We start from the raw sequence: 24,018 nt of genomic DNA, 5'->3' as shown, positions 1-24,018 counted from the left end.
GCACACGCACGCAGTGGTATTTTACTAAGCTGTTTTTTACAAGAATATTTTCCCCCCTGGCGGCACGGTGGTGTAGTGGTTAGCGCTGTCGCCTCACAGCAAGAAGGTCCGGGTTCGAGCCCCGGGGCCGGCGAGGGCCTTTCTGTGCAGAGTTTGCATGTTCTCCCTGTGTCTGCATGGGTTTCCTCCGGGTGCTCCGGTTTCCCCCACAGTCCAAAGACATGCAGGTTAGGTTAACTGGTGACTCTAAATTGACCGTAGGTGTGAATGTGAGTGTGAATGGTTGTCTGTGTCTATGTGTCAGCCCTGTGATGACCTGGCGACTTGTCCAGGGTGTACCCCGCCTTTCGCCCGTAGTCAGCTGGGATAGGCTCCAGCTTGCCCGTGACCCTGTAGAACAGGATAAAGCGGCTAGAGATAATGAGATGAGATTTTCCCCCCTATTGTCTGAATAAGGATGTTTATAGGTTCGTTATGGAAGAAGGAGAAGAGAGTTGTCACTTCAGGGTAGGAGGATATGTTTTCTCCATTCCTCTGAACAGACTGACCCACTTCCAGGGACTCCTTACTGCTGAAAATCAGCCAGCGCCCAGAGAGACAGGTCCACACTGTTTATTGATCGAGATGGCTGCACATTTCTCATCTCATCTCATTATCTCTAGCCGCTTTATCCTTCTACAGGGTCGCAGGCAAGCTGGAGCCTATCCCAGCTGACTACGGGTGAAAGGCGGGGTACACCCTGGACAAGTCGCCAGGTCATCACAGGGCTGACACATAGACACAGACAACCATTCACACCTATGGTCAATTTAGAGTCACCAGTTAACCTAACCTGCATGTCTTTGGACTGTGGGGGAAACCGGAGCACCCGGAGGAAACCCACGCGGACACGGGGAGAACATGCAAACTCCGCACAGAAAGGCCCTTGCCGGCCACGGGGCTCGAACCCGGACCTTTTGCTGTGAGGCAACAGCGCTAACCACTACACCACCGGGCTGCACATTTAGACATGTTTATTCCTACATCAGTGCAGGAAAGTTAAATTCAGCTTGTGTACCGGAAGTGAACATATTGCATGAACTTGCAGCAGGTCTTCATCTAAAGGCACTGCAACAGGTGGGTTGGAAATATTTCTCTGCCTGGATTACAGCTACACGATTTCTTTTCTTTTAATATCCTCTTTAATGCATTTTTTTTGTAATATGCTTTTGAAATCAGTGTATCCTATCTTCATAAAGAGCATGTCTATATGTATATGTCTGTTCTGTGTGTTTAAAAGGCTTGATGATCTCCTTCAGGTGACTGACTGCTGCAGGATTGGTGCCACAAACACCAAGCCAGAGCCTGAACGTTCCTGTGAGTGAACATCTCCATCTGCTGGCAGAAAAGCACAATACACACCTCTTACTTTCACCTTTTTTTTAAACATTTGCTACGTTTTCCTTAATTTTCACACTGTATTTTTCAAAAGGCTGCTCTGGCTGTTTATCTCTCTGTTGCCAAGTAATGAAAGCACAATAACCTTTCAGCATGCTAAAGGCTAATGTTCCAGATCACTTTACTTTCGCTAACCTTAAAATAATTCACATGATTTCGATGAGAGGGCGGCACGGTGGTGTAGTGGTTAGCGCTGTCGCCTCACAGCAAGAAGGTCTGGGTTCGAGCCCCGGGGCCGGCGAGGGCCTTTCTGTGCGGAGTTTGCATGTTCTCCCCGTGTCCGCGTGGGTTTCCTCCGGGTGCTCCGGTTTCCCCGACAGTCCAAAGACATGCAGGTTAGGTTAACTGGTGACTCTAAATTGACCGTAGGTGTGAATGTGAGTGTGAATGGTTGTCTGTGTCTATGTGTCAGCCCTGTGATGACCTGGCGACTTGTCCAGGGTGTACCCCGCCTTTCGCCCGTAGTCAGCTGGGATAGGCTCCAGCTTGCCTGCGACCCTGTAGAAGGATAAAGCGGCTAGAGATAATGAGATGAGATGAGATTTCGATGAGACTCCAAGCCATCTCTTTTTGATATAATGGTGTATAATAACAACCCCAAATCAGAAAACGTTGGGACGGTTTGTTGAAATTAAAACTGAAAACAATGATTTGTAAGTAATATTTGACCTGAATGGTGCTCAAAAAAAAAAACATAACAGCACAATATTCAATGTTATACTTCATGATTTTTTTAAAATAAACACATTCCAATTTTGATTCTTGCAACACATTTTTTTTTTTTTAAGTTGGGACAGTAAAGCATTTACTAGTTGTATTTGGGCAGCATGGTGGTGTAGTGGTTAGCACTGTCACGTCACAGCAAGAAGGTTCTGGGTTCAAGCCCGGTGGCCTTTCTGTGCGGAGTTTGCATGTTCTCCCCGTGTCTGCATGGGTTTCCTCCGGGTGCTCCGGTTTCCCCCACAGTCCAAAGACATGCGGTTAGGTTAACTGGTGAGACTAAATTGTCCATCGATGTGAATGGCTGAGAGGAGTAAACCTCTATAAATAATCCAGTAGAAGGCAACGGGAAACCACTACTGTAATCCTTCCCTAGAAACTTGGACCTGTCATCAGGCAGAAAATTAAAAAAAAAAAAAAAAGTTGTATTTCTTTCTCACAACACTCGAAAGATGTTTAGGGACTGAAGACACCAAGTGATGAAGCGTTTCAGATGTTATTTTGTCCCATTCTTCCTGCAAACAGGTCTTAAGGTGGGCAACAGTACGGTCATCATTCTGTCATAGTTTTCATTTCAAAATTCACCACACGTTCTGTATTTGGGACAGAGGGACAGGCACCCTCTAAAAAAAAAGCTGTGGCTGCAGAAGAAAGGTGTGCAGAATGTGGTTTTGTATTGTCTTGTTGAAATATTCCTGGGAAAGATGTCACCTTGAACAGAGAATATCTCATCTCATCTCATTATCTCTAGCCGCTTTATCCTTCTACAGGGTCGCAGGCAAGCTGGAGCCTATCCCAGCTGACTACGGGTGAAAGGCGGGGTACACCCTGGACAAGTCGCCAGGTCATCACAGGGCTGACACATAGACACAGACAACCATTCACACTCACATTCACACCTACGGTCAATTTAGAGTCACCAGTTAACCTAACCTGCATGTCTTTGGACTGTGGGGGAAACCGGAGCACCCGGAGGAAACCCACGCGGACACGGGGAGAACATGCAAACTCCACACAGAAAGGCCCTCGCCAGCCCCGGGGCTCGAACCCAGGACCTTCTTGCTGTGAGGCGACAGCGCTAACCACTACACCACCGTGCCGCCCGTAAGACAACTTATTTTGCACAATTGTATATTTTTCTAAAGTCCATTTTTTGCTTACAAAAAATATTTTTCTAAAGTCCATTTTTTGCTTACAATTTAACTTATGTCTTAATAAACACAAAAAGTTAAATTGCTTTGTTTTTATTGACATTCTTCAGATGTTGGACATCTATACACACACACACACACACACACACACACACACACACACACACACACAAATACAGTGACTTGTTTATGTACACAATTCATAGCTATGCAACAGCTGTACAGATGTATTTGGTGATACAGTAAGTGAGCTAAATTTTAACAGTGCAAACAATGCCACAAAAAGAAAAGATTCATGCCATTGTCATGCCGACCAAAGGCTGTTGTGTTTCCCGCTTGTGGTCTCGTCACTCATCACTTCCGGAAGGGGCAGTGTTGAAGTAAGTAGCTCGACAGGGTTTACATGCACTAAGTAGCTCGGCAGAAATCGCATAATCTAGGTCATGTAGCTCGATTCCGAGAAATCAAGTTCGGTTCAATTTCAGCCGAATTAAGGTGTATACATGGCATTTTGAACTTCGATTTCAGTCGAGGGCGGCACGGTGGTGTAGTGGTTAGCGCTGTCGCCTCACAGCAAGAAGGTCCTGGGTTCGAGCCCCGGGGCCGGCGAGGGCCTTTCTGTGCGGAGTTTGCATGTTCTCCCCGTGTCCGCGTGGGTTTCCTCCGGGTGCTCCGGTTTCCCCCACAGTCCAAAGACATGCAGGTTAGGTTAACTGGTGACTCTAAATTGACCGTAGGTGTGAATGTGAGTGTGAATGGTTGTCTGTATCTATGTGTCAGCCCTGTGATGACCTGGCGACTTGTCCAGGGTGTACCCCGCCTTTCGCCCGTAGTCAGCTGGGATAGGCTCCAGCTTGCCTGCGACCCTGTAGAAGGATAAAGTGGCTAGAGATAATGTGATGTGTGTGATGTGTGATTTCAGTCGAGCAACGGCAGAAATTCGATTCTCTCTATGTGCATGTAAATGCACTGATTGATACCTCCAAGCCCAGAGAAGTTGATGGAGCTTCTGTACACAGTTAACATAAGACTTTCATTTTGCACAGTGAAGTTTTAACTGGGGTGGCATGGTGGTGTAGTGGTTAGCACTGTCGCCTCACAGCAAGAAGGTCCTGGGTTCGAGCCCAGCAGCCGACAAGGGCCTTTCTGTGCGGAGTTTGCATGTTCTCCCAGTGTCTGCATGGGTTTCCTCCGGGTGCTCCGGTTTCCCCCACAGTCCAAAGACATGCAGGTTAGGTTAATTGGTGGCTCTAAATTGACTGTAGGTGAGAGTGTGAATGGTTGTTTGTCTCGGTGTGTCAGCCCTGCGATAACCTGGTGACTTGTCCAGGGTGTACCCCGCCTCTCGCCCATAGTCAGCTGGGATAGGCTCCAGCTTGCCTGCGACCCTGTAGAACAGGATAAGCGGCTATGGATAGATGGAAGTTTTAACTGGCATTTGTGGATGTAACTCTGTATTGTAATGATTGACAAAGGTTTGCCAAAGTAATCCCAAGCCCATGTGGTTATAGCCGCTGCAGATAAATGACTGTTGTTGATGCAGTGCCGTCTGAGGGATCCAGAAATCACGGGTGTTCAGATTAGGCTTGTGCACTTGCCCTTAATGCACTGAAATTCATCCAGATTCCCTGAATTGTTTAATGATGATATACACTGTAGAGGGTGAAATATCCAAATCCCTTCCTATCTTTCTTTAAGGAACATTGTTTTTAAACATTTCAATAATTTCATGCATTTGTCGACAAACTGAAGATCCTCGGCCCATCTTTGCTCCTCAAAAGACCAGGCCTTTCCTGGATTTTGTTCCAAATCATGATTATCATCACTTGTTGACATCACCTGTTTCAAATCACATTATTATTTAATTGTTTTACCTCATTACTGAGATACAGGAATGGATGTATATTAAAGGAAAAGGCAACTTTTGTACAAAATCACCACAAATAGATAGATAAATATATAAAGTAATCGATCATGGAATTTATAGAGAAAGAACAGACCGCATAACAGTATCTTTTAACTTTTAATAATATGGGCTTGTGCTGAGCTCAGCGAAGATGCGTTCCACCATATTGATTTACTGCATGACGTCATGCGGCCCACCACTGAAAAGAACTCTTCAGTGCTTCATGGTAATAAGGTAAAAAAACCAGTACAATCGCTTCTTCAAAGTTTCACCAAATGGTTTTATTTATGCAACTTAAAGCTCATAATACTGTATAACTTTGGTTGAGTAAAAATACGGAGCAAAAACATGGCTGAATCCTGAATGACTCCTATTTGGATTTGTCCTACCAAGCCTACTGCGCATGCGTGAAGCGGCTCGGCTCGGTTTTCCCTTTCGGGCGCTCTCGTTTTCTGTTAGAATTTGGTAAAGAAAAAAATAAATATTATTTACCAGCTTACCGGGTCCATGAACATAAATCTGACAGCTGACAAGGTCGGGATATAAACGAATCGAATACAAGCCACCCGCCGGGACTCCTAATCACAGTGATCTGCTTGTAAACCCTGTTTTCATGGGCCCAGTGACGTCACAGATCAGAGGGAGGCGCATTAACGAAAGATTCTGATTGGTTTATAGTTGCCCACAATCTCAAAATGGCTGACTCCTCCAACTTCGACTCCTCTGTGTCAATTCATGATTTCAAAGTTAAAAATATTTTTTCATGTTCGATATATAATGGAAATAATTAACGGAATTGATTATGTATATGTTTTTCTCCTATTACACACCTGGTTTTGTACAAAAGTTGCCTTTTCCTTTAACAAATGAAATGAAGTTGACCTGACACAACATGAAATATCTTGGGTTCTACCCCCTTCCCCTACCAAAAGTCGAATGCTGAAGTGGGCATACGTTTGTGTACAATGCCTTTGTTTTGGATTTTCCCCCAATTTTCTCCCCTAGTTAAATATGGCCAATTCCCGCCCACTAGACAGCTCTCCCCAATCACATGACAGCTACCAACCAGTAATGGTGAAGGCTGACATCCTCTGAGGCATGCGAAACCAGCTAGCCACATATTTTCAAACTGGTGCTCAGGCAACGTCAGGGGTGGCATAACACTTGGAGGAAAGCGCTATCCGCCCATCTCTGCATGCATGAGCTCACAGATACCTGTGATTGGCTAGTGTCGCTGTAGTTGACAAGAAAGAGAGAGCACAGCCAGTTTTGCTCTCTTGGACTCCTGCCCATGGATGGCTGTGGCATCATCGGGATTCGGACTCGCAATCTCCAGATGATCAGTTACACCACTTGGGAGCCCCATGTTGGACAATACATCTTCCAAAAACATGCTGGTAGATAGACTGGTGTCCCATTTAGAGTTCTTTCCTGGCTCGCATCCAGTGTTCCCAGAGTACACCCCAGATCCACTGTAACCCTGACCAGGATAAAATGGCTGCTGAAGATAAATAAATGTTAGATAAATGTGGTTAGACTTTAGTTTATTAACTTTTTCTTCAGATTATAGTTAAGCATGAGCTTGTAAAATATGCTTTCTGAAAAGCCTGCATTACCTAAAATGGTTCCACTTTGATGAGAGTAATTCATCTGTTTTAAACAATTACTATATATACAGTCATCTGCTGTGCATTTCAGTTCTTAAGGTCATGCCACAGGGGTTGGCGTCTACGCCTCTTGTGGCCACTAAGGAGGAAGTGCTGTACCGCTTTGTTCTTCTGGAGCATGTACGCCTGCATCCAGGCCTGATCACCCATGACAATCTGCTGTGGCTTTGTGAGGATGTGGCGATTACAGAGTGTAGCAGCCACCTCTTCAGGTTCATAGGCAAGCACTCTCTCTGGATAATCATCATTTAGATTTCGCTTTGACCACTGCATGCACAGAGCTTCTAATTACTTTATGCATTTGGTTTTCTTATACTTTCCGTTCTTACCTCTTGCCTCAAGTTGTTGATGGATATATATTTAAAAGCCTAAAAAATGAAGAGAGAACCATATGAAGGCGTGTTAAAGGCCCTTAAAAACTACAAGAAAGAGAAAGACTGGGGCAATGGAGACAGTTTCTGAGAAGTAATTTCATTATGCATGCGTTTTTTGTATGATTTTTTTTTTCAACTGTTAGCACACTTGTCCAAACCTAGATTCTCCCCCAAAATCTTTTGATTTTTTCTGAAAATTTAAAAAAGATATGTGTTCAAAGAATTATATACAGCACACTGTGGTTTGAAAGTTTAAGACAACAATGTGAATAGCAACAGTTGTTGAAAGATGATGAATGATGGCCTGCATTTGTTTTCCTTCATTAAAAGCCAATTTTCTGCAGTCGGGGACCATCCTACTGCCAGAGCTGTTCACTGAATATGGAGAATTATGTGATGAAGCCAGAATGGCGGGCATGACTGAGTTTATAGAGACGTTGGAGGAACTGAGTGGTATGTGGTAGAGTGAACCTACATTTACAAATCTAAAATGGAGATCACTGCAATGCTACAAAGTTTATGTGCTTAATGCCAAAGGAAAAACAGAATATTTCACTGTTTTATGATGCTTTTTCCTCTCAGAAGGGAAAGACCAGAGCAGCTTGAGTGACTCATACTCAGAAGGTCGAACATGCTGTGCAGTGGAGCCAGTCTATGTTCTGAGCTTGAGCCTGTTAGTGAAGTATCCAGATTCCTCACTGGGTCAGCTGTGTGTGGACAGCAATCTGGAGGGCAGCAGACTGTACATCACAGGCAGTGGAGTGCTCTTCGAACACGTAGAGTGAGTCAAGTTGATTACTCGTGATGCAAGTTGGGGGAAATATTACTGTATTATTATGGTGTTTGATTTGTTACTGTAGTGAGATTTTGGAAGTGGAGGACATTGTTGGGACTTTGGGTAATTTTCAGGGAATGGGTTATGGGTAATTGTGGAAGTGGGATATTGGGAATTTAGGCAATTGTGGTGGTGAATTTTTGAGGCATGTGCCTTCTGGGATGTTGGTTGGATATTTGGAGTCTGAGACTTGAGAAATTTGAGTAACTCAGTGGATGCAGTGGGGGAGAGGAGGATGTTGGCCAAGTTGTCATCCTTAATGGCGAACACCTCCCATCCACTGCAGGGGACAGTAGCAGCACTGTGGGTGGCACGGTGGTGTAGTGGTTAGCACTGGCGCCTCACAGCAAGAAGCTTCCGGGTTCGAACCCAGCGGCCGGCGAGGGCCTGTCTGTGTGGAGTTTGCATGTTCTCCCCGTGTCCGCATGGGTTTCCTCCGGGTGCTCCGGTTTCCCCCACAGTCTAAAGACATGCAGTTAGGTTAACTTGGGGCGGCCTTGGGCTGAGGTTAACTTGGGGCGGCCTTGGGCTGAGGTGCCCTTGAGCGAGGTACCGAACCCCTGACTGCTCCCCGGGCGCTCTGGTGTGGCTGCCCACTGCTCCGAGTGTGTGTTCACTGCTTCAGATGGGTTAAATGCAGAGGATGAATTTCACTTTGCTTGAAGTGTGCATGTGACGAATAAAGGTTTCTTCTTCTTCACTGGGCAGCTCCTTCAGTGACCGGCTCCTCAATCTGCGGTGTATTAAGGAGAGATACAGCAGCTCCTTTCTCCCTACTGCTGTGAGACTGTACAACCGGCACCTCACCAAGCACAGCACCAGACACTCCTCACAATAATGAGCGATACTGTCCAGATCACTTCTACATCCATAGAAACCCCTCTGAACGTATACTGTGTGCACTGACTATCAGCATCAGGACTTTACAGCAAACTGCTAGCTACACATGGTTAAATGGCTCTTGTGCAATATACTGACTTACTTGCACAATACTACCTGGGTAATACTGGTAATAATACCTGTGCAATACTTACACGTGTAATACCACCTTTGTAATACACTTATGTTAACTATATATCTGCAAACCTGTTAATTTATGCAAATTTGTTAATTTTTTATCTCTAAATTTGTAGTTTATTTTATATACATCCTTTTTTGTATACTTAGTACTTTTGCACTACTCCTTCACTGCCTTATCTTTTTCTCTTTATATATTTTGCTGCTGTAACAATGTAAATTTCCCCTTGTGGGATAATAAAAGGTTCTCTTATTTTATCTTAATTTCTGGGATGGGATGTTGAGAGTTTAGAAGAGAGAGGGTGTTTGGGAATTTGGGTTTAAGGAGGAATGTTGAGATTTTTGAAAATTAGGAATTTGGACAATTACTGAGATGGGATATTGGAAATTTTAAATAATATTGGCTTATCATGGTAGTTGGATATTGGGAGGTTGGGATTTAGGCAATTATTAAGCTGTGTTTTTGTGCTTGGGAACATTATATTTGGAAGTTTGTATCATTGTGGTAGTGTAGTGTCAGAAGTTCTTGGCGTTATTAGAAGTTTGTCCTGTTATGAGGAGGATCATGTATATGGGAGGTTGGGAATTATTAGGATTTTGGGCAGTTAAGAAAGGGGTTCTTTGGAGTTTAGGGTATTATTTGAATTCTGGGTCATCTGGTAACGGAATGGGGACAGCTCAATGTATTATTCTGATATATGGCTCATTGGTGCATTGGGATGTGCCGAGTTGGGGACGTTGCCTGAAATCTGGGTCATAGTGTAGATGCAGTGTTGGAATTCTGGGACTTAATTGGAAACTTGTCATCATTCAGGGTTGATGTTTAGCATTATAAGGATGGGAGATTTGGGGTTAGTGGGAGTGTTGGTGTTTGTTTTGTTGCAGGAATTGGTTGGGAACATCACGTCTACCTCTGACGAGGACTGCAGAAGAGTTGCCTTGTCTATGTGCTTACCTCGTCATCAGAGAGGCTATGCGAGACCTCTTCCACAGGAGGGAGACCAGTGAGAGTGAAAGCCAGCATTTACAAGCAGTCTTTGCTTCTAAAGAAAAGAAAAAAAAAAGAGAACTTATCATGAGCCTAGTGTTATTAGGTTCTATGTGAATAAAGATAGAAAGCTTTAGGCCTAATGTGATGTACATTTTTGAGACAGTATTTCCCCGTCTCTCTCTAGCAGGCTATACGAGTACTACTTCCTGGTCTTCCTCAGTGTCAACATTCACCTTTTATAAGGTTGTAAAGGTTTATGATGGAACTCAGTGGTATGCAACATACTTCAAAACCCTTATAAAGGTATGTGAAATGTAGTGTCTTGGCTCCATAACTTATCCTCGTTTTTTTTAATCAGCCAAAATAAATTTTTGGTCGTACTGACACTCTAAGCCAAGATCAACCTAAATGCAACAGAGAACATAACATACATATTTATGAGTCGTACCTCCCTAAAGATGTTGTTAAATTAAAGTAATCTCCAGCAGTGTAGCTCTGTGGAGTTGAAAAAGAATCTGAAATCCTGTTCTCCAGCATCCCGAGCTCCTCTCCAATTCTACTAAGAGTAAATGGATTGCCTTTGGGGAGAGCCTACTGGTGAAGGGCGACGGCCAAATGTTCCGGCACATTCTTAATTTCCCGAGATGTGGTCGCCTGCTGCTTCCTGCAGACTTCAGGTGGGGGAAAAGTTTTTTTGGATGGAATTGAAACCTATGGCTATAAAAGGAGGTTTTCAATGAAGAATTCATATAAAACTTAAATTTAGTCTTCTGTTTTGGTCTGTCTCTGTGAAATCCATCGAAGTTTCAGAGTTCACTGCTCTATCTTGTGCTGATACTACTGTACATAGGTGTAACGGATAAGAAAAAGCGTGTAAGGCAGATTTTGTAAATGGTCAGTCAGTGCGTTTACATGCACATTGAGAGAATCGAATTTCTGCCATTGCTCGACTGAAATCGAAGTTCAAAATGCCATGTATACACCTTAATTCGGCTGAAATTGAACCGAACTTGATTTCTCGGAATCGAGCTACACGACCTAGATTATGCGATTTCTGCCGAGCTACTTAGTGCATGTAAACCCTATTGAGCTACATATTCGAGCTACTTACTTCAGCACTGCCCCTTCCGGAAGTGACGAGTGACGAGACCACAAGCGGGAAACACAACAGCCTCGGTCGGCATGACAACGAATCATGACAACGGCATGAATCTTTTCTTTCTGTGGCATTGTTTGCACTGTTAAAATTTAGCTCACTTACTGTATCACCAAATACATCTGTACAGCTGTTGCATAGCTGTGAATTGTGTACATAAACAAGTCACTGTATTTGTGTGTGTGTGTGTGTGTGTGTGTGTGTGTGTGTGTGTGTATAGATGTCCAACATCTGAAGAATGTCAATAAAAACAAAACAATTGAACTTTTTGTGTGTTTATTAAGACATAAGTTAAATTGTAAGCAAAAAATGGACTTTAGAAAAATATTTTTTGTAAGCAAAAAAAAAAAATTTTTGTAAACAAAAAATGGACTTTAGAAAAATATACAATTGTGCAAAATAAGTTGTCTTACAAAACAGTGGTCTGCGCAGGACAGTTTGTAGCCATACAGTCTGTTAGAGCAAGCCTAACAGCTTGAACACGGAACTTGTGAACACGGAACTGCCAGTGTTGCCAGATTGGGCGGTTTTAAGTGCATTTTGGCGGATTTGAACATGTTTTGGGCTGGAAAACGTCAGCAGTATCTGGCAACACTGCTGATAACTTTGTTTATACTCTTGAATAGCTCTTCTTCATGACGACAACCGGAAGTGTACCAACACGATGGGGCGTGTAGCACCACCTGTGGCTCGGGTGCACAATGTACCTCACACAATAGCTCGATTTCCTTGTGTGCATGTAGGATTGGATTTCTCTGGTACCCCTGCTGGGACCCTTAGCTCGATTACCGACAGTAGCTTGATTTGGATGTGCATGTAAACGCACTGACTGTGTGCTTGCAGGGAATGGCCTTTGCTGTGTCAGGAGATTGAGGGATTCCGGATCCCTGCTCTGTCTCGGGCACTGCAGAACTGTTTGGACTACAGGTAAAAAAAAAAAAAGAGTTAGCATTAATCAATTAGGCCCCATAGCAGAGACTGGATTGATTTTGTCTGAACAGATACAGTTCTGTGGATCACAGAGTCCTTTTGATGAATTCTGTCTTCCTTGTTGTGATGTATGTATTTTGTCAGGGCCTGGTGTAAAGCTAGGGACCAACCAAGGAATCTTTTAACATCATGCAAAGATGGAGACATCATCTTAGATTCTAGTCTCAACAGTGAGGTTTGTACTTGCATGCCTGGACGAAGTCTGTTAAACCAACCATATTTAGCACCATTCCATCAGAATAATCTGCATTGATTATCATCTGGGGAAGCACTAGCTGAGGCAGCATTATCTGATATGCTTGGAACAATATCAGAAACCCTACATGGTGGACTGAGATTTTCAGGCTCTTCTGCAGGGGGGCATACTATAGCAACAAGCTTCAGGAATTTAATTTGAAGTTGCGGTTGAATCACCAACCTCTTTCACCCTGGATCCTGTGGGGTGTTTGAGTTGAGGGAGTATATTCAGTAGCCTCAGGTTACATTAATGAAGGAAATCCGAGGGTGAATCATTCGCATGCCAAGTCCAATCCGAAATTCTAAAATAGCATTTAGAATGAAGCTAACATTTCTAAAGCACATTGTAACTGACAAGACAAACCTCTTCTGACTTTGTGGTCTGTTGTTTTAGTGATTATTAGGATAAAGAAGTGAATGTCCAGTAGGGGTATGTTCAAAAACAAACCCTGTTTGCTCCATCGTGGACTCATCTCATCTCATTATCTCTAGCCGCTTTATCCTGTTCTACAGGGTCGCAGGCAAGCTGGAGCCTATTCCAGCTGACTACGGGCGAAAGGCGGGGTACACCCTGGACAAGTCGCCAGGTCATCACAGGGCTGACACATAAACACAGACAACCATTCACACTCACATCTACAGTCAATTTAGAGTCACCAGTTAACCTAACCTGCATGTCTTTGGACTGTGGGGGAAACCGGAGCACCCGGAGGAAACCCACGTGGACACGGGGAGAACATGCAAACTCCGCACAGAAAGGCCCTCGCCAGCCACAGGGCTCGAACCCGGACCTTCTTGCTGTGAGGCGACAGCACTAACCACTACACCACCGTGCCGCCCCCCATCGTGGACTCATCTCATCTCATTATCTCTAGCCGCTTTATCCTTCTACAGGGTCGCAGGCAAGCTGGAGCCTATCCCAGCTGACTACGGGCGAAAGGCGGGGTACACCCTGGACAAGTCGCCAGGTCATCACAGGGCTGACACATAGACACAGACAACCATTCACACTCACATTCACACCTACGGTCAATTTAGAGTCATCAGTTAACCTAACCTGCATGTCTTTGGACTGTGGGGGAAACCGGAGCACCCGGAGGAAACCCACGCGGACACGGGGAGAACATGCAAACTCCGCACAGAAAGGCCCTCGCCGGCCCCGGGGCTCGAACCCAGGACCTTCTTGCTGTGAGGCGACAGCGCTAACCACTACACCACCGTGCCGCCCCATCGTGGACTATTTTTTAATATAACATTTTGCAGCCATGTTTTGGAGACTAGTGGAGAATATTCAGTGTGCTAACGAAATCCCACAATACTCTGCTATTAGCTTACTGTCCAAATGATACACTAGAGCACGTGTTCCTAACCCTCGTACTAGAATTACCACCTGTCCTGCACATTTTTCCCTGCTCTAACATGCCCACTTCAACTTCAAGAAGGGCTGTTATTTAATTAATTAGCTGATTATTTAGAAGAATCAGCTTTGATGGGAGCAAGGGAAAACACTAAAATGTACCGAACAGAGGGTTCTCCAGGACCTGGGCTGGGAACCTGTGCACTAGGGAAAGGGAGAATGGCACTATTTTGGGCACAGAGTGAAACAGTGGTTACAAGTCCAGCCTTATCCACAAAGGGACACCTGTTCCACCTGTTTAGTCATCTTGATCTTGCCCTTCAATCTACTATCAGGTGTGGCTCCTGCTTGTTTGGAATGAAACCCACCGCTATTGAATTTGCCACCCTGGCAATAAATGTTCTCCAAAATGGATATTCAACCACTTCCTGAATAAATGGATCAAATACAAAAAGTTCATGTTTAATTCAAAGAAAACAATGTGAAACCAAACTTGAATAGCATCTCATCTCATTATCTGTAGCCACTTTATCCTGTTCTACAGGGTCGCGGGCAAGCTGGAGCCTATCCCAGCTGACTACGGGCGAAAGGCGGGGTACACCCTGGACAAGTCGCCAGGTCATCACAGGGCTGACACATAGACACAGACAACCATTCACACTCACATTCACACCTACGGTCAATTTAGAGTCACCAGTTAACCTAACCTGCATGTCTTTGGACTGTGGAGGAAACCGGAGCACCCGGAGGAAACCCACGCGGACACGGGGAGAACATGCAAATTCCGCACAGAAAGGCCCTCGCCGGCCACGGGGCTCGAACCCGGACCTTCTTGCTGTGAGGCAGCAGCATTAACCACTACATCACTGTGCCGCCCACTTGAATAGCATTTTAAATATAATTTAATCTCCGTGTAAGAATGTCGTACAGGTAAACATAGAAGAAACTGAAGATAAATTAAAAGAAAAAAAAACAAAACGTTAGTAAGAACAACATCGATTTGAAAAGTCTCTAATTGTACTGGAGGCATGAGCACCATGCTTCCTAAGTATATTCCCTCAGTTGTGTGTTTTTAGGCAGCGTTCTCCACCACCATCAAATGTTGCTCCAATATCTCATATAGGCGTCCAGTTGGGTTGCGATGTGGTCACTGTGGAAGCCATAGCTGATGTACAATCACTTTTATACTAATAAAGTCATTCAGGCCCTTGTGTTCTGTGGATGGAGTCAGTCTTGAAGAGACCACTCCCATTATGTGGTAGAAATGTTTTGCCATGAGATAAGGGTGATCACTTTAAAGAACACTGTACTGATTAGCACTGATGATGCTTCCTTTTAAGAGGACAAATATTGCAAAACCATGCCAACAAAATATTAATGTAACCCAGTGCAAAACAAAGCCATCAGTGTTTCCTTTAATTCATCACTTGTCTGTTGAACTTCAGAGCAAAATATAGTCCAGAATGAAAGTTTGAGTGAGAACAGTGAGATATTTTCTTGTTATCTGAGTAGAATTTATTCCCATTTAATTTTTCCAGAGTGATGATGAATGCAAGTCTGGATCCACAGGCCCTGAGAGTTCATAGGGTTAATGTGTCTTTTTGGCATGACTCTTAAATAAAACTACTAAAATGATATAGGAAACACACAAGACATGAAACTCATGCTGGTTTAAAAATACCTTGTTTTCTTTGAACCATAGACAACTTGCAAATTTGTGTATTTATGTACTATTTTGGTTAAGCAGGTCTGGATGATCATACTCTCATGCCATAATAAAGACAATATTTACAACTCTCCACAGGAGCCACTGTCATTTCAAAGGGAAAGCCCAGAAAACATTATTCTTTCCAGTAAAAGATCAAGTACACACTGGGAGAATGAGGCCGTGTGCGTTTCTGATGGTGCAGCAGGAATAACAGAAGTGAGACTTGTTGCTACAGAAAAGATGGACAAAACAGAGGAAATCCCACTGACATCACTCATGTGTCATTCACCTCCAGCCAGAGTGGTTTCCAGAATCTCATGAGGAACCAGTGATTAAGAATAGCAGCAAACTTCCAGCTGAGAGCACAGCATGCAGCGGCAGCAAGGGTGCCTCGGAGGATTACTGGAATAGAGAAATGGCCTCGATACTGCAGGAGAGCAGGCAGAAGGAGAGGAGAGCAGTCCTGTTCTGGAGCGGCTGGCTTTATTAACTAAGGCCTTGATGCTTTCAAGAACTGAGCTCATGCAGATGTTATCAGAACTGTCAGACACAGAAAAATCTGCCCTCAAAGTTGCACTGGTCACAGCCTTCTGTAGCAACTGACAGAGCTGCAAGGAACAACAGCAATACAGTGACACAGGCAGAACTCAGAGGGAACACGCACACACAGAGGAGAGACTGGAACACAACACACACACACACATATGAGAACTTAGGCAGAATCCCAGCAGAGGTCCAAGACAAAATCGTGAGTTCTCATCTCATCTCATTATCTCTAGCCGCTCCATCCTGTTCCACAGGGTCGCAGGCAAGCCGGAGCCCATCCCAGCTGACTACGGGCGAAAGGCGGGGTACACCCTGGACAAGTCGCCAGGTCATCACAGGGCCGACACATAGACACAGACAACCATTCACACTCACATTCACACCTACGGTCAATTTAGAGTCATCAGTTAACCTAACCTGCATGTCTTTGGACTGTGGGGGAAACCGGAGCACCCGGAGGAAACCCACGCGGACACGGGGAGAACATGCAAACTCCGCACAGAAAGGCCCTTGCCGGCCATGGGGCTCGAACCCGGACCTTCTTGCTGTGAGGCGACAGCGCTAACCACTACACCACCGTGCCACCCCATAGTGAGTTCTGTTAAAGTGAAATCAATATATGATCACATTTACTGATTGGCTGTGCTAATGGAGAAGTACAGGGAAGGCCAGAGAAAGCTACATTGTGTTTGTAGACCTGGAGAAGGCATATGATAGAGTGCTAAGAGATGAGTTATGGTATTGTATGAGAAAGTGTGGAGTGTATGAGAAGTATATTAGAGTGGTGCAAGACATGTATGAGAACAGTGAAACAGCAGTGAGGTGTGAAGTTGGAACGACTGAATGGTTCAAGGTGAAGGTGGGACTTCATCAAGGATCTGCTTTGAGTCCTTTCTTGTTTGCCATAGTGATAGCTTGACTGACAAAGTGAGGCAAGAGTCACCGTGGAACATGATGTTTGCGGATGATATTGTGATATGTGGTGAAAGTAGAAAGGAGGTTGAGTTGGGCTTGGAGAGATGGAGGTATGCATTGGAACAAAGAGGAATGAAGGTGAGCAGGAGCAAAACAGAATACATGTGCATCAATGAGAATGGGCATGAATGAGGTGTAGTGAGGATGCAAGGAGTAGACGTAAAGAAAGTTGGTGAATTCAAGTACCTGGGGTCAACTGTGCAGGAAAATGGGGGCTGCGATAGTGAGGTGAGAAAGAGCGTTCAGGCAGGGTGGAGCAGTTGGAGAAGGATTTCGGGAGTCGTTTGTGATAGGAAAGTCCCAGCAAAAGTGAAAGGTAAGATGTATAAGACAGTAGAGAGACCAGCTGTGATGTATGGATTGGAGACCGTACTCTTAATGAAGAGACAGGAGGCAAAGTTGGAGGTGGCGGAGTTGAGGATGTTAAGGTTTGCGATGGGAGGTTGGACAGGATAAGGAACGAGCACATCAGAGGGACAGCACATGTGGAGAGCTTGGGAATTAAGCTAAGAGAGATGAGACAGATGGTATGGGCACATCCTGAGAAGAGATGCAGAGCATGTTGGAAGGAGAATGTTGAGGATGGAGCTGCCAGGCAAACAAAAACGAGGAAGGCCAAAGAGGAGATACATGGATGTGGTGAGAGAGGACATGAAAGTGGCAGGTGTGGTAGAGAAGGATGTGGAGGACAGCGAAAAATGGAGATGAAAGATCCACTGTGGTGACCCCTAATCGGGAGCAGCCAAAAGATGATGATTTACTGATTGGCTGTGCACTTGTTTACACTGTGTTGCTGCAAATCCCATGGCTATGCACAGGGCATATATGGGAAAGAGTGCATTTCCCATCACTAGCTTCACATCGCTGGTGTGTGGGGGTACGTTAACAGTAGATCATCCTGTAGTGCTGGGGAAAGGATGGTCAGGGGGCTACTTCACCCATAGTGTCATCTACACAGGTTAAGTATACAGTATATGCTTCAGTTTATTTCCTGAACAGAATCCAGTCTGAACTGAGCAGCAGAAAACTTCACTGAGGAACTGCTGTAATGAAAATCCAAGTTTTTAAATGGTTAGCTGGTCCTCATTAGTGGCCTGCATAAGTATTCACTCCGGTTGAACTTTTCCAAGTTGTAGAGTTACAACCTGGAACTACGATACAAGCAATTAGGATTATATGACATATACTTGCAAAAATAGCCTATAATAATTAGATGGAGCAAAAAAAAAAAAAAAATCAATATAGTTTGAATAAAGACTGTGATTGCATACACACTGTAAGAAGTGATTTTGGAGAGTGGTAAATATAATCTATGCAAACCAGATAAAATTTACTCGATTATTGCAGTCAGCCAAGGAATTATAAAGTAATGGGTAAATTATACATATGCTACCTATTCGTTAACAGTAACAACCGTTACATGGAAAAATACGGTAAAATATACCCCAAAGCCGTGAGTCCTGTGCTCCAGATTGCGCATGCGTCAGACCGCACGTTTGAGTGAGCGGGACAGGGAACTCTCGGACTGCCATCTTCCTCTCTCCGGCTGTTAGTTTAGTGAGTTATAAAACAGGCTCATTACTTGAAATGTTGTGTGAAGCTGTTGTACTGCACTTTATTCTGTGTTTTTTGATCATTTGGTGCATCATTGCTGCATATAAACAAGGCGGTTCAGTTATTTGTTGTATAAATGCACCTGGACTGCAGATTTGGTCAGTCCAGAAACATTTGAAGCTGTTAGTTAGTGAGTTATAAAACAGGTTCATTACTTGAAATGTTGTGTGAAGCTGTTGTACTGCACTTTATTCTGTTTTTTTTTAATGATTTTATGGATTAAAAACATTGAGATGATGAACCATCTGAAAGTCTTTTTTTGGGGGTACATCTTACCTTCTCTAAATAAGTAATGGTTACTAAGTGATATTAATTACCTTTGATTAGCAATTATCAGGTATTACCTACTAGCAAACGAGATAATTTTACCCAATTTCAATGAGAAAGTAGCTGTTGAATAGATACATAAATGTGAGGTCAATTTTACCCAATTTATTTAAGTATTTCATAGCTTTTTATTTCAGTTAGTTTATACTCAATATATGGAATTAAATCTACTCCAAACAAGTCAATGCAAATTGTTACCTCAAATTTATTGGGTAAAATTCTATAGGTTACTTTTGTCAGTGCATATTCACTGTATTTGCTGTGAAACCTTCTAATGGCAACTGGTTGCACAAGAAGCCACATGATTAGTTGAATGGAGTTGAACTGTGTGCAATTAAAGTATCACAAGATCCCAGTCTTACAGCGGTTCCTTTAAGACAGGGGTGTCAAACCTGATCCATAAAGGGCCGTGTGGCTGCAGGTTTTCATTCCAGCCATGCAGCAGCACCCTGATTTGGCTTATTCAATCAACTGACACACCCACCCTTTAATCAAGGGTGGGTGTGGCTGCAAGTATTTGATTGTGTGAAGACAGTTCAGTTGATTGAATGAGCCAAGTCAGGTGTGCTGCTGCATGGCTGGAATGAAAACCTGCAGCCACACGGCCCTTTATGGATCAGGTTTGACACCCCTGCTTTAAGAGTTTGTTGGAGAACATACCTAAACAAACAGCATCATGAAGAACAAGGAGCGATAAAAACGTGTCCAGGACAAAATTCTGGAAGAGTCTCAATTTTTAAATTTGATTATCAAAGATATCCAAGCATCCCATTTTTTTAAAAAATGGTGACAATATAGAACAACCACGACTAGGCCTAGAGGAGTCTGTACATCAAGTGTCAGTGAGTAGGTAAGGAGGGCTTTAAACATAGAAGCAACTAAGAGGACAAGGGTAATGCTCAGCTTGATGTTACCACCATCATGCTTCACTGTGGGCATGATATTCTCAAGGTGATGAGAGTATTGGGTTTCTGACAAAAGTAGAGCTTTGTGCCAAGGCCAAAAAAAAAAGTTCCTTTTTGCTCACATCATGGTTTGTGAGTCTCCAGCATATCTTTTGGGTCAGTTTATTTAACATAATACCACATATTTGCATTACAACAGTATCACAGAAATATGGCATTGAGTTTTAGAGATTTGGTTGCATGATTTTAGCTTTCCTCCAACAGATGAACAGCCTCAGATGGTGCAGCCTGCCAGGAAAGAGGACAATGGTAAGATCTTTACTTATCTTATTTAAAATCTTGAGTTAAAGTGTAATTCTGTTCAGGTTCATTTGCTTTCATCAGGTGTCATTCATCATAGCTGTCATTTCCTTCCAGCACAACAAACACGGGGAAGGGACTAGGGTTTTTTTTTTTTTTTTAAACCTCAAAATTCTGTCATGTTCATGTTTTCCTGTCATGTCATTAAGACTGATGAAGGCCAAATATTCCTAGTGAGAGGAATAACAAACTGTAGCAGCAGTGTGGAATTGTGCAGACATTTGTGTTTACAGTCCGGCTCCAAAGCCTGTAACGCTCTGCTGTTTTCAGGCATAATTTGGTGAGCCAGTTAAAGCTTACTCTGGGTCTTATTCCTGTGATTATTTTTTTGGTTTCTGCTCAAAGAAATGAAAAGAGGTTAAACTGGAACAGTCCTGTGATATTTCTTTGAAACTCAAACTAATACAGCATCATCTTCTCCAGATGTTGCATTTGCATACTTCAGGATGTCTTATGAAGAAATGGTATATGCATAATCAGGCTTGTCCGTCATCTCTGGGTAAAATAAAAAATAACAGAATAAGCAATGTTGGTGCTTCATGCGCTTTAAAAAAAAAATACTCTCAAGGCTTAAACACTATCCTAGTGCTAACTAGGAATGCATGCACCACTGCTGAACTCTGCCCCTCAGTGTCTTCATGCTTCTGCTGTAGACAGGTCACACGGGAGTGGACAACTTTGTGCAGGAGCTTTTGACCGTGACTGGAGTCAAGCCCCATAAACAGCTGGAAAAGCAAGAGAAGCTGTTGCAGTGGGTCAAGGCAACTCTTGTTACATCAGTATGTCGAAATGCTAAGGATTATCCAGCAGTGTGGTACAGTATGAACATTCCAGACCCTTATTACAGCACTAATCCCAGTTTCAGTAACTGGTGAAAAGGGATGTATTAAGCCGTCTCATTTTGTATACTGGACTTCAAGTCCTTTATCAAACGATTTTCAGAAAGAATGGTCAAAAATGGCCAAAAGAGGAACCGTTTTCATATTTTCTTTGAGAAGCTTTAGACACACACTTTGTTCACCAGAACTTTGAAGATGTACTGTATGCAATTTTCCTTATTTTTTTTTCTCCTCCCAAATTCCCACCCCTTCCCAGGAATGCTCATTATTCCTCTCCAGGTTTGCAATTGGAATAAGTCAATCTACATTTTGCTACTTGCATCTCAATTTCTCAAGAACTAAACCATGCGCTTTAACAACATAAGCAGAGAAAACAAGCAGTAAAACTTATTTCTGATTTTACAGCCTGCAGAGGATTTTGAGACATTGAAAACGTTGCTGTTCTTTCATCATATTACATTTTTGAAAATAATTCAGACAATTCAACATGACTGTTCATTTCTCATGTCAAGTTCATTTTACCACTGGCAAAGAGATACAGAGGACAGAGGATGGGAAGGAGCAGTAGCCTGGCCTGACAAAAAGCAATACTGGACAATGTGCAATACCTCTCCTGCTGGACTTTCCCCCCATATCTTATTCTTTTTTATATTTGTATATGTAATTACTTAAATTAAGTTTTCTCTATTTTCTATTCTCTGTTTATCCTGTAATGATGCTGCTGGAATTTTAATTTCTCTGAGGGAACCCTCCCAAAGGGATCAATAAAGTTCTATCTAATCTAATCTAATCTAATCTAGAGAGGTACTGAGGAAGACTTCCCTCCACACAGTCAGCCTGTTTCCTCCAGACCTGCTGGAAGTCACCAGACCAAAACAAGAGGTGCGCGCGCGTGCATGTGTGTAAATTGTAATTTTGTGCCTTCTAATTTTTAGAGAATTCAGATATTTCAAAATACTCCATCAGTGGTTCTTAACTGGTGGGTTACTGATGTGCCTTTCAGTTTAGTTTCAAATTCTCTGTTCACTTGACTGCGATTTTATTATTTTAAATAACAATTATATAAGAAATCATTTATTTTAAATAATTATTCATCTTTAATTTCCTGCTTACCTCTTGCATGTGAGATCGGTCATTACTAGACAGCCTCATGACCTTACAGTCAGAAAGAGCTTACATTTATACACACAGCAGGTTGTTAGCTTTTTAGCACAACCTGAAAACCAACATATGCTATTCAAAAAAAGTAGGGGATATTTTATTTTGAGATCCAAATTTTCACATATACAAAGGGATACGAAAGCATGTTGTATAGTTCCTTACTGAGGAAGCATTTCCAAAGAAATTCATCACCCAAACACATCAATGACACTCTCATGATCAGCACGGGATGCTACTGATGATCAAGGGGGTCGTGCCACAAATTTGCATGACTCTGAATTGGAAGGTTAGAGCCACTCCAAAGGAAGATTTTGTTGAGAAAGCATCAGATTATCAGTGGTTGAAGTCGTTAATTAAACAGAGACCATGCGCCGTCTAACACAGGATGAGAGGTTACGTGCCCTTGGCATGCTACAGGTTGGCACAAGACAGGTCGTTGTGGCAAGAGCATTGAATGTTTCCCAGTCTGTCATCAGCAGATTATGGTCCAGACATCGTGCTACAGGGTCTGTTCAGGATAGACCACGATCCGGTCGACCAAGGGCAACAACTCAGGCTCAGGACAGATTCATCCGCACTATTGCCTTGAGAAATTGTATGGTAACAGCAAATCAGATAAGGTCTCAACTTCGAAGGGATACTGGCTTGGTAGTGAGTGGCCAGACCATCAGGAATCGACTGCACAGATTTCACTTACACGCCCGACGTCCTCGTGTCATTCCCTGTTTGAGGGATCGTCACATTAGGGCCAGACTCCAATGGTGTCGTCATCATCAACGCTAGGATAATCACCGATGGAACCACGTAATGTTCTCAGATGAGTCGAGGTTCACTGTAGACTTCCTGGACAGACGCAGGAGGGTTTGGCGCCGACGTAACGAACGTTTCCATGACGTTAATGTCATTAGACATGATCCGTATGGGGGTGGCTCTGTAATGGTGTGGGGAGGCATCACTGCTGCCGGCAGAACAGACTTGCGTGTTGTTGCTGGACGTGTCACAGGGCAGTACTACCGGGACAACATCTTGGCACCCCATGTTGTGCTGTTTGCACGTCGTTATGGCCGCCGTTTCATTTTCCAAGATGACAATGCCAGATGTCATAGGGCCAGGATCGTTACAGATTACCTCCAGCAGCAGAATATCACCAGATTACCATGGCCAGCACTCAGTCCGGACCTTTCCCCCATCGAGCATGTCTGGGACATGCTTGGACAGCGGCTACGCCAACGTCAACAACCTCCTGCCAATGTCCAAGAACTTGCTGCAGCATTGCAACAGGAATGGAATAACATTCCCCAAAATGACCTGGGACGTCTCGTTAGGAGTATGCCACGCCGAATTCGAGCTTGTCTAGCCAACCGAGGGGGTTTTACCCGCTACTGACTCGGTTTCAAAATGGTGGTAAATTTGCTGTGTGACCCTGTGTTTGTGTTGACCCTTATTCTGGAGAATCTGTCCTTTACTGACTGTACACAGGGTTTCGAATAAATTGACAAATGTTTCCTTAATGTTTTTCTGTCATTTGTTTCCTTCCTGACCTCATGATCTGCATTTCATTCTACTTGTAAATCCAATATCCCCTACTTTTTTTGAATAGTATATTAAAGTGCATATCACGGGTAAAGTCAGGAGCGAGATCAATGTAATTCTCCTATTTTATATTAAACTTTGGTCAAATATCTGTCGCATTTTGTGCAATTTTTTTACCTTGCGCAATACCAGAAAAATTTAGTTGAAATCAA

At 43.5% G+C, this 24,018-nt stretch overlaps 1 pseudogene; it reads left to right on the top strand.

Moving 5' to 3' along the window:
- Positions 1-474: 474 nt before the first annotated feature.
- On the top strand, positions 475-22,018 carry LOC132875010 (BTB/POZ domain-containing protein KCTD19-like; annotated as a pseudogene).
- The last annotated feature ends 2,000 nt before the right edge of the window (positions 22,019-24,018 follow it).

The sequence above is a fragment of the Neoarius graeffei genome, chromosome 27 (genome assembly GCF_027579695.1).
Source record: "Neoarius graeffei isolate fNeoGra1 chromosome 27, fNeoGra1.pri, whole genome shotgun sequence".
Lineage (NCBI taxonomy): Eukaryota > Metazoa > Chordata > Actinopteri > Siluriformes > Ariidae > Neoarius > Neoarius graeffei.
The sequence above is the reverse complement of the archived record's forward strand: the minus strand, read 5'-3'. Positions and strand labels throughout refer to the sequence as shown.